The following is an 11,410-nucleotide window of genomic DNA, read 5'->3' on the forward strand; positions in this document are numbered from 1 at the left end:
CTTTGAATCTTTCTCCGTTCTCCCTTATTACTTCTTTTTTCTTTTCCCTTTTCCTCTCCCCTGTTTTTAATGAGGCAAGAGAATTTTCTAAAACAAATGTCAATTATTTTTCTTGAGCTAACCTGGATGAGAGTAAGATTCACACAATGTCTTCTCCCTCTCTAAATTTCAGATATGATGTTCTTTGCCTCTTTGTGGATGGGTTTCCTTTTTATCCCTCCTTCCCACCTTATTCTACACCATCCCTTCCGTATCTACTTCCTTTTTATGTTATATCAGTAAATCAAATTATACATGTTATTTTGTATATCCACAACAGGCACCAAGAGTTATTTTTACCTTTTCTGCATCTCTGTTCTATGGTTGAGATCAAATATTTTGTTTAGTTCTGTTTTTTCCTTAGGAAACAAATGGAATTATTTGTTTCTATTAAATGTCCATCTTCTTCCTGGAAGAAATGCTCAGCTTATCTGGGTAGTTTATTCTGGCTGCATCCCAAGTTCTTTTTGCTCTTGAATATCAGATTCCAGGCCCTTCATCCTTTAATGTGGAGGCAGCTAGATCTTGGGTGATCCTTATTGTGGCACCTCGATATTTAAATTGTTTTTTTTTTTTTTTTACGTTTGTAAAATTTTTTCCTTTAATCTGATATGTTCTAATTTTGCCACAATATTCTTTGGGGTTTTTATTTTAGGTTTTCTTCAGAAGGTGTGTTCGATGAATTCTTCCAATGTCTATTTTACCTTCTGATTCTATTACATCTGGGGCAATTCTCTTGATGATTTCTTGTAAAATAGTATCTAGGGTCTTTGTTCATCATAGTTTATGAAAGTCCACAATCCTCAGATTATTCTTAGATCTGCTTCTTTCGTTCAGTTTTGGGTAAGTAGATAATTCATGATTTTTTCCTAGTTTGTCATTTTTTTTTTGTTTTTTGCTTGACTGATTCTTGCTGTCTCAATGAATTTATTGGTTTCTATTTGTTCAGTTCTAATTTTTAAAGAATTATTTTTTCATTAGCTTTTTTACTTCTTCCTGTATATATGTCCAATTGAGTTTTTAAATGTATTGTTTTGGTTCTAAATTTTTTTCCATTTCACTAATTTTTTTTAGTGAATTATTTTCTTTTTCCAATTCACAGAGATCCTACTTTCTTCCGAGTTATTATCTTTTTCCAGTTCACAAACTTCTACCTTCTCTTGTGAGTTCTTTGTCTTTCCAATTCACAAATCCTACTTTCTAGTGAATTCTTTATTTTTCCAATCTACAATTCTTACTTTCCTGAGATTTTTTAATTTTTCCAATTGGGCTTAAGAAGTTGTTGCTCTTTTCAGGCTTCTCTTTCCTTTCCCCATTTATCTTCTAACTCTTTTTTGAGACTTTTAATGGTCTCTTCTATGGGAGCATCACGTAAAAGAGGACAGCCTGGTGCATTTTTGCTATTTCATGTCTCTTCAGGTTTGCTGACCTGCTCTTTTTCTGTATGGAAGCTGTCGATCATTCTTTTCATCTTTTTTATTCATTTGAAGCCTTTTAGGGTATGCCTTTCCTGGGCATGGGGGGTTACCAGCTTCCTGTGCAGAGTAGGAGAGACAAACCGAGTTTCCGCCCGAGGTATGGGAGTGCCTGAGTGAGAGTTTTCCTTCCCAACAGGGAGGTGGATTCAGCACTGGCTGAGCTTATCAAAGTGCCCAGTTGGGCTGTTGTGTGGGTTAAAGGATTGCCCCAGGGCTAGAGACCATGGGTGAAAGTGTATCTGCCCCAGGCCAGAGCCTCAGGACTGTGAGGCTAGCAGCTGACCACAGACCTCAGATTCTACTGAAACTCACCCAGAACTCTGCCCCAGCATCTCTGCCTGACAAATCAACCCTGGGAGCTCTATGGGCCCTGCCGCCTCCCACACTGTGCAGATTAAAGGGTAACCACAGCCCCTCCTGCCGTGCAGGTCCAGGCCCATGAGCCCTGTACTGCGGGTTGGGGCTGTGAGCTTGTGCTGGGAGATCTGTGCTTTACTGGATTTGAGGCTCTCCTCTGAACCTAATTTCTCTCCCAGTCTATGCTGATCTCCCTCGCCCCGAACAACTCGGCGAGACTGTGTGATTTTGACTGTTGAGCTATAATTTATTATCTTTACCAACTGTAGCAGTCAAGACTATTTTTGGAGGTCTGATATAATATTGATAAAGAGGGGAAGAGAAGAGCTTAGAAAGCTGCGTTTGCCTTCTGCCATCTTGGCCTGCCCCTGCTCTCAATAAATTTTAATCTCTTTTCCACTGCCCTTGATGAATTTAGTCTTATTGCATTAGAATTGATAAGCAATACATTTAATAATCTTGGAATGACCTGGGAGTCCAGCTAGAGGAATAAGTAGGAAATCCTTTATAACTCCTGGTAACCACCCACAAAAAATTCAAACAGTACACCACCAAAATGATCAAGCAATCTGTGAGCCCAAGAAACCAACATCAGCAGTGAAATATGTAAGATGTGGGCGAAGATAGTCCAAGCAGCAAGGCAGCAGCAAGCCCAGCCTGGTAGCCATAGTTAGAGCCTGACCAGCATGGTATAAGTAAATGCCAAACACTAGGATTCCCCCAGATACTTCAGTATGGTCAGGGCAACAGAGAGACTGTAGCTTTGAGAACTGTCACATTCTTCAGTTTAGCCCCAGACAAACAGGCAGCCTCCAGAGGCCACTCCTCCTTTCAATGTAGCCTAAGCAAAGTAGAATTATCTTCAAGTGCTCTAAAACAACAGGCAGCTGCCTGTGACTGGATCACCATCAGTGTATAACACAGAAGCCCCTCAGGATCTGAGTACACACCAGACACTACCACTAACAGCCTCAGTCAGTACCAAGTAAGCTGCTAGAACTCTATTGCCTGCAGCAGTGCCAAAAGATGAGCAAAAGACCACAAAAGAATATGAACATAGAAAGTTATTGTGGGGAGAATCAAAATACAAATCAGAAAAGGATAACAAAGTCAAACATCCATAGGCAAAACCCCAAAGAAAAGTTAATTTCTTTTCCCGATTTTTTCTATTTTTCTTATATGATTTTTAAATTCCTCTGAACTTGCTTAGAGTTTTTTCTGCTTGTCCACTTCTCTTTTCTGTAGGGCTGTAGAGGCTGATACTGCTTGGAGGCTTAGGATCTGGGTACTGAGCCAGTGCCCTAGTGTTTGTGCCCGGCTCCTATGCTGAGGCCACAAGAGTTTGTGTGCATTTTCTCCCAGAAACTACTGGTGGCTGCCTGTTTGCTTAGGCACCTATAGGTTTAGGGTCTACCTGCTTGCCCAGGGCTACACTGAAGCACATGGAGGTCTGGTCTCTGGAGGTTGCCAGTTTGCCTGGGGCTATGCCAGCGCGTGCCCGAGCTGGAAGTGTGCCTGTTCCCCTGGTTATGCCAACATATATGGGGATCCATTGACCCCATTGGCACTCAAGATCTCCTGCTGGTTTGCTGAGGTGGGGCTGGTTGTTGGTTTGCTGGGATGCTTCCTTCTTTCCTTCTGGACTGCACTTCCCTTTTAAGTGAGACCTTCCCTGCAAGTCTTCCAAGATTCTTCATCTCACAGATTGATGGTTCTACTGTTATAGGATTGTATTATGTTGTGTGGAGGTGAATGTGGGAGAGTTAAAGTGATTTACTGTTATCTGCAATGTCTTGATTGCCTGGACTGAATGTTAACTTATTAAAACACCCAAACAAACAAACCAAAAAACCTCTAATCTTTTCAGACATGTGATAAAATTAACTACTGATACCAGAGTTTACAATTGCATCATTTCAACATCTCTAATCATTCTCTAATTCTCACCCAAACGTACTTCATGGTTCCTTTGGTCCTCTATTAGGTGTGATATTAGAGAGTTAGGATCAGAGAAAATAGGTTTAAATGTTTATAAATACTTCAAAATAAATATCTTTTAAAAGCAATCTTTGATTTCACTAGTGAGGATTCTCAGAATCTAGCTTCACTTATCACTAAGTAGTCAAAGGATAGCAAACAAAGCTTCCTAAGCGATATTACTGATGGTTTTTACCTACTTGAGACAAAAAGCCCATGCATCATCCAGTATACAATAATCTCAGTACTTCAGAAGATTTGTTTTCCTCAATATGGATATTGCTTCTACTTGTGCAACTCCTAACTAATCTGAATCCTAAACTGCCTTTGTGAGTTAATGGTGCTTCTTCAAATCAACTGGTGCTAGCATTCTGTACTAATTTTCAACTCACAGAATTTGTCCCAATAAGAAACTATATTTTGAGATCAGAGTTTCTGAAGACATAAAACAGCTTATCCTGGTTTCTCACAATCTCAATAGTCGCTCTACAATGTGCTACATTGAGATTATTTGTAATCATTTCAAAGATGTCTAATTTTACTTCTAAAGCTAATAAACTCTGAATATCCTTTTAACTGTTTCACCCAAGAAATGTTGACGTGCTCTTTTTTTTTCTATTATGTACTCTAAATTTGACATTCCCTACTAAAATTGAAAGGGGACAAAAAAAAGCTCTTTTCTCATCTTTTGTCTGGTCAGCTACTTTGTAATGTTGGTGCTTGAACAATCAAAGTACTCCTTTTCCATCATTGTGTTATTCTAAATATGTATTATTACTAAAGAATATAAGATGTTCTGCTATTGAAGCACATCCAGAAAAATATGATTGAATGTTAATATTGAATTTTTAAAGACAAATTGTTTATTTGCTCTTCTAGAACAACCCTTATGTTTGCTGTCAGTTTGAAACTCACACAAATGGTCAATATTCTTCTTCAACATAATGTTGATCACACTATCAAAGACAAATGGGAAGGACAGCTGAGAATTGCCAGTATCTCTAATTATCCTCTGTAAGCAAGTACAATTCTAATTGACTTTACATAACTGCATCTAAAATAATTTTTCCTTCATAAAATTGAGTGAATCTGGCTTTCATAGTTGAATATTATAATAATTGTCCGGGAAATACCCTGGCAAACTCCAGCTCTTAAAACTGCTGCATACTTCAACATAGCCCCAAGAAAATGGGCAGCCTCTAGCAGACAGACCTCTACCTGTTTCATACTTAAGGGTACTAAGAAGAAATTGATCAAATGGCAAAATTATAACTGAACTTTAAAGTTCAGTAGAAAATAAGCAAGAGAAAGGATACAAGGTAGAGTCACAGAATCAGATTAGAATTTTCAGAATAATGAGAATAGTTGCCATTTAATAGTTTTTTTTTTAAGGTTGTCCAATGTTTTCTAAACATTTTAGTATTTCATCTTCACAAAAATTATATCATTTAATAATAATGCACATTTATAGAAACTGTAGGTTTTTCTTGTTTTTGTTTCTATTTTAAACTCTTGCTTACTCCTCTCAAATGTAAGATTAATTGTAAGTTAGTTTTAGGTAAAATCACATTATGTCTTGGATGCATTCACATGAGCACTAATTAAAAAGAATCATAAATGTTAAAAGTCAATATTAGAATTCACGGAGAGACAGTTTGCAGGGGGAAGGATGCTCAATTTGGAGTCAGGAGATCTGGGGAGAGATCATGACTCTCACCCTTTGTGTGACCTTAGACAAGAGTAATCTTCAATTACTCTTGGAATGAAATTATTTAATTGATAAAATAGAGAGATTAGAATTAATGAGGTAGTACTACAATTCTATAATACTGATTCTGAAGATGTTTATTGCATCTAGTCTGAATGATTAATTTTGTTCTACAGACTTTGTTAAAACAATAAAAAAATTGTGAATAATCTGATTATGATTTGAGATATACATAGCCTTGTCACATATAATTTTTATCTTGATTGATGTAGACCTATTATGTATTATTTTTTATTTTAGACGACACCCAAACAAATTGAACAACAATATAATACACTTTCAACTCAAGTCAGTACTCAGAAGGCTTTGATACCAGATTTGTTTTGGGTACATCTTCCATGGATAAAAAAGGTAGAATTGATTGATCCAAATAAATAATCTAAAAAATAATGTAGAACAATTTTAAAATTCGTATGTTTTCTATTTTTTCTATTTCCATTTTATATTTTAAAAGCATAGAACTGATTTATTCTTGGTTATCTAATTACTACATACACAAAATTTTTCAACATTTACCTTTGCGGGGAAACCTCTGTCTAATCTTCCTCCTTCCCTTTAGGGACCTCCCGTGGCAGGTAGTCCAATATATGTTAAATATGTTAAAGTATATGTTTGTGATGACCGAGTTAGCACCCTGGATACTTTAGAATCAGCCAGAGTCTGAATCAGCAAAAGTCTTTGATCTTTATTCTTTGGGGAGGTGAACGGAATGGCAATATGAAGTGAGTGGAATTGAGACAAGAATCCTGCCAGGAGTCACTCTGGCTTTCTCATTCAACCCTCCAAATCCTCCACTCAATCTCCTATACAACAGACTGCTTCTGCAGAGAAAAAAGTAGTACTATCTTTCTCCAAGCTATACTAATATTGTCCAATTGGTTATTAGCCTTAAGTGCTTGGATCTCAGGTCATCAACTCAGATTCAACCCATTACATATGTTAAATTCAATATATGTATACATATTTATACCATTATCTTTCTGCATAAAGAAAACCAGATCTATAAAGAAAAAAAAAATTTGGCATGAAAACAAAATGAAAGAATAGCAGAAATACACTCTCAATTTTCTGATTTCTATATTATTCTAAATATGTTTCTCCAAATTATATGAAAACTTTTAAATACTTTAAAATGTTATATTTGGCAAAATTGTTTATTTCTTATTGTTAAATGTGGGGAAAATAAATAATGCACCTTCCCTATGATCCAATATAGATAAAAAGATAGTTAGAGAGATAGATAGATCGATTGATCAAACAGCAGAAAAGCATTTCTTTGGGAACTCTGAAAATTGCTTATCCAAGCTTGGAAATGCATTTTAAATGTTTTCAAATTTTATAATATCTAGCAAAGTTTTCCATATCACAAACTAATGATAAATGAAAAGTCATAATTATGTACCAGGAAACAAGAGCGCAGGTTTGAAAGGTAATGCCTGTGATCCTGCATCTTCTGCAGATATTTTCATACTTGCCCATCCAGTTCCAACTTGACCCTCGGAAAACTTTACAACTTCCCAATCCAGTAAATTAAACTCTAGAAGAGTGAGCATTTTCTTTTTTTTTTATTTTTTAATTTTTATTTAATAGCCTTTTATTTACAGGTTATATGCATGGGTAACTTTACAGCATTAACAATTGCCAAACCTCTTGTTCCAGTTTTTCTTCACCTACCCCTTACCTCCTCCCCCAGATGGCAGGATAACTATAGATGTTAAATATATTAAAATATAAATTAGATACACAATAAGTATACATGACTAAACTGTTATTTTGTTGTACAAAAAAGAATCAGACTCTGAAATATTGTACAATTAGCTTGTGAAGGAAATCAAAAAGTAGGTGGGTATAAATATAGGATTGGGAATTCAATGTAATGGTTTTTTTTAGTCATCTCCAGAGTTCTTTCTGGGTATAGCTTAATTCAGTTCACATTGTTCCATTGGAAATGATTTGGTTGATCTCCTTGCTGAGGATGGCCAGGGTCCATCAGAACTGGTCATCATAGTATTGTTGTTGAACTATATAATGATCTCCTGGTCCTGCCTACTTCACTCCATCACTGTCTGCTGTGTAAGTCTCTCCAGGCCTTTCTGAAATCATCCTGTTATCATTTTAGAAATAATAATATTCCATAATATTCATACTCATAATTATTCAGCCATTCTCCAACTGATGGGCATCCATTCAGTTTCTAGCCACTACAAAAAGGGCTGCCACAAACATTCGTGCACATACAGGTCCCTTTCCTCTTTATAACTTTGGGATTATAGCAATATCAAGGATCAAAAGGCATGCATGGTTTGATAACTTTTTTGAGCATAGTTCCAAAACTACCTCCAGATCGGCTTTTGATTCGTTCAACTACACCAACAATGCACTAAATGTCCTAGTTTTCCTCATCCTCCAACAATCATCATTTTTCCTCTCATCTAGCCAACCTGACAGGTGTGGTATCTTAGAGTTGTCTTAATTTGCATTTCTCTGATTAATAAATGACTTGGAGCATCTTTTTTCATATTACTACAAATAGTTTCAATTTCTTCATCTGAGAATTGTCTGTTCATATCCTTTGACCATTTTTTCAATTGGAGAGAATGGCTTGATTTTTTATAAATTAGAGTTAATTTGTTATTTTGAAATGAGGTTCTTTATCAGAACCTTTGACTGTAAAAAATATTTTCCAGTTTATTTCTTTCTAATCTTGTCCTACTAGTAAAGTGAGCCTTCGATTGAACTTTATCCTGCTAGCTGGGCCATTTGAAAATTAACGATAGGGGCAGCTAGGTGGCACAGTGGATAGAGCACCAGGCTCAGTCAGGAGGACCTGAATTTGAATTTGGTCTCAGACACTGCTTAGATGTGTGACCCTGGGCAAGTCACTTAACCCCAATTGCTTCAGGAAAAACAAAATTAATGAGATAGGCTTGCAATAGTAAATTCATCTCACATTTATAAGATTTTTTTTAAATGAACTTATCCATTATCATGTGAGAAAGATAGATAATCTGGTGATTCCTACTTAATGGTGTGATGAAAGCAGAGCTTATAGATGACTTCACAGGAAAAGAGTGATCAAACACTTTTTAACCAATGAGCAGTATATTGTATATATCACAAAGAGATGAGTTATGTAAACCTTTCCACATACAAGAAATGAGAGAACTTACAATGGCAGAAAAATCAGTATTTTATTTTAAGTATATCTACTACTACCTAAAATGGCATTTTCCCAAAAAGATTTCAAATTTCTTACTAGTCAGGTGAGTTGAGTGAAAGGAAAACCCTCAAGAAAAATAAAGTTAAAAAAAACAAAGAAAGAGAGAATGTTTCAATCTAGATTCAGACACAATAGGATTTTTCTCTGGGTAAGGATGAGTACTTTCATCATAAGTCCTTCAGAGTAGTTGTGGATGATTGTACTAAGGAGAATAGCAAAGCCATTTACATCTGGTCATTGCAGAACACTGCTATTCCTTTGTATACAGTCCATTTCACTTTGCTTGTGTTTGTGGAGGACTTTCTGAGTTTTTGGTTTTTTTTCTGAGAGCATCCTAGTCAACATTTCCCAAAGAATGATAATATTCCATAGTAAATACACACTTCAGTTTATTGATCCATTCCCCAATTTATAGGCATCCCCTCATTTTCCAAGCTTTTTTGCCCTGAGAGTTGCTATGGATATATATATTTTATATGTAAAGGACATTTTTCTTTTCTTTTTTTCCTAATCTTTTTGGTATTCATGCCAAGTAGTGGTGGTGTTAGGTCAAAGGATATGCATTAATTTGTAGTCCTTCAGGTGCAGATCATATCTTTTGATCATTTATCAACTGGTGAATGATTTATTTTTTATAAATTTAATTTAGTTCCCTTTATGCTTGAGAAACGAAGATTTATCAGAGAAACTTGCTTGGAAATCCTCTTTGCAATTACTATAATTCTCCCTTCCCCCCAATTTTTCTCTCTCTCCTTTCACCCTGTGCCTCCTCAAAAGTGTTTTGGCTCTGCCCCCTTTGTCCCCAAATATGTCCTCTTTCTTTTCACTTAATCCCCATTCCTCTCCTATTTCCCTATGGAATAAGATAGGTTTCTACATACTCTTATTGAACATGTATTATTTAATACATATTATTATTAAGAGAGCTAAGGTTCATATTCTCATAGTCTCGTCTCTCTCTTCCCCTTTGTAATGTTTGGGCTAGCTTTCTGGAGGTCCTCTGGAAGGATCTTGATCTCAGCAGGATAGACACTGAGAGAATGGTCAAGAATACAGCCTAGATTCTTTATTCTGGCCCAGTCTTGATCTTAATGCAAGAGGCATGAGAGCCACTAGGAGGCTGGTCAAAGATAGAATGTCTGTCTTTCAGTCCTCTTTAGCCCTTATATACTTTATTGTAATTACATCATACAGCATACAGCATACTGATTATATGTGAACTTAGAGAATCATTACAACTACTAAATATATATGTGAACTAGAGAACCATTATCTTATCAATTCCACTGAGTTAACACCTTGTTTCAAATACACTTCTCCAGAGTTCCAGCCTGTACATCTAAGGTCCTCAAACTTTTAAATATAAGGGGCCAATTCACTGTCCCTCAGAGTGTTGGAGGGTCAGACTATAGTAAAAACAAAAACTTTGTTTTGTGGGCCTTTAAATAAAGAAACTCATAGCCCTGGGTGAGGGAGATGTCATCCTCAGTTGCTGCATCTGGCCCATGGGCTTATAGTTTGAGGACCCCAAGATGGTTTATATGTCACTCTTTAAGTTTCGCTTTGCTTCTTTTTTTTGACAAATAATTTTCACAATTCCACTTCTTTTTTTTTCTTTTTTCCAGTACATCCCTCTCACCCCTTAATTTCATTTTTTTTTTTTTGAATGAGGCAATTGGAGTTAAATGAACCTAGGTCACACAGGTGGAAGCGTTGTCTGAGTCCAGATTTGAATTCAGGTCCTCCTGACTTCAGGACTGGTGCTCTATTCACTGCACCACCTAGCTGTCCCAATTTCATTATTATTTTTGTATCCAACTTACACTTGTGCCCTCTGTTTATATATACTCCCCTTAACTGTCATAATAATGAGAAAGTCCTAGGAATAAGATAGATCTTATGATATCACTTTCCTTGTTACCTCCTTACATTTTGACAAAATCCTGTATTTGAAAATCAGATTTTCCATTCAGCTCTGGTCTTTTCATCACAAATGTCTGATAATCCTCTATTTCACTGTATGATCACCTTTCCCCCTGAAAAATTATACTCAGTTTTGCTGGGTAGGTAATTCGTTGTTGTAATCCTAGCTAGCTCCATTGCTCTTTGGAATATCATTCCATATTCTCTGGTCCTTTAATATAGAAGCTGCCAAATCTTGGATTATCCTGACTGTGGCTAAACTATAACTGAATTGTTTCTTCTTTCATGTTTGCAATATTTTCTTCTTGATTTGGGAGTTGATGAACTGACCATCATATTCCTATGAGTTTTCATTTTGGGATTCTCCAAGAGGTGATTGACGTTCACAAATCTTAAATAACTCAATTTTATAGCTCCATTATAATTGAATTGTTTCTTTCTGTCTGGTTGCAGTATTTTCTCCTTGATGTGATAACTCTAGAAATTAGCTTAATTCTAGAAATTAGCTACAATATTCCTTTCAGTTTTCATACTGGGGGTCTCTTTTAGGAAGTGATTGGTGGATTCTTTCAATGAGTTATTTTACCCTCTGGCTCCAGGATATAAGAGCAGTTTTCCTCAATGATTTTTTTGAAAGGTATTATCCAG

This window comes from Sarcophilus harrisii, unplaced genomic scaffold, assembly GCF_902635505.1.
Source record: "Sarcophilus harrisii unplaced genomic scaffold, mSarHar1.11, whole genome shotgun sequence".
NCBI classification, from domain to species: Eukaryota; Metazoa; Chordata; class Mammalia; order Dasyuromorphia; family Dasyuridae; genus Sarcophilus; species Sarcophilus harrisii.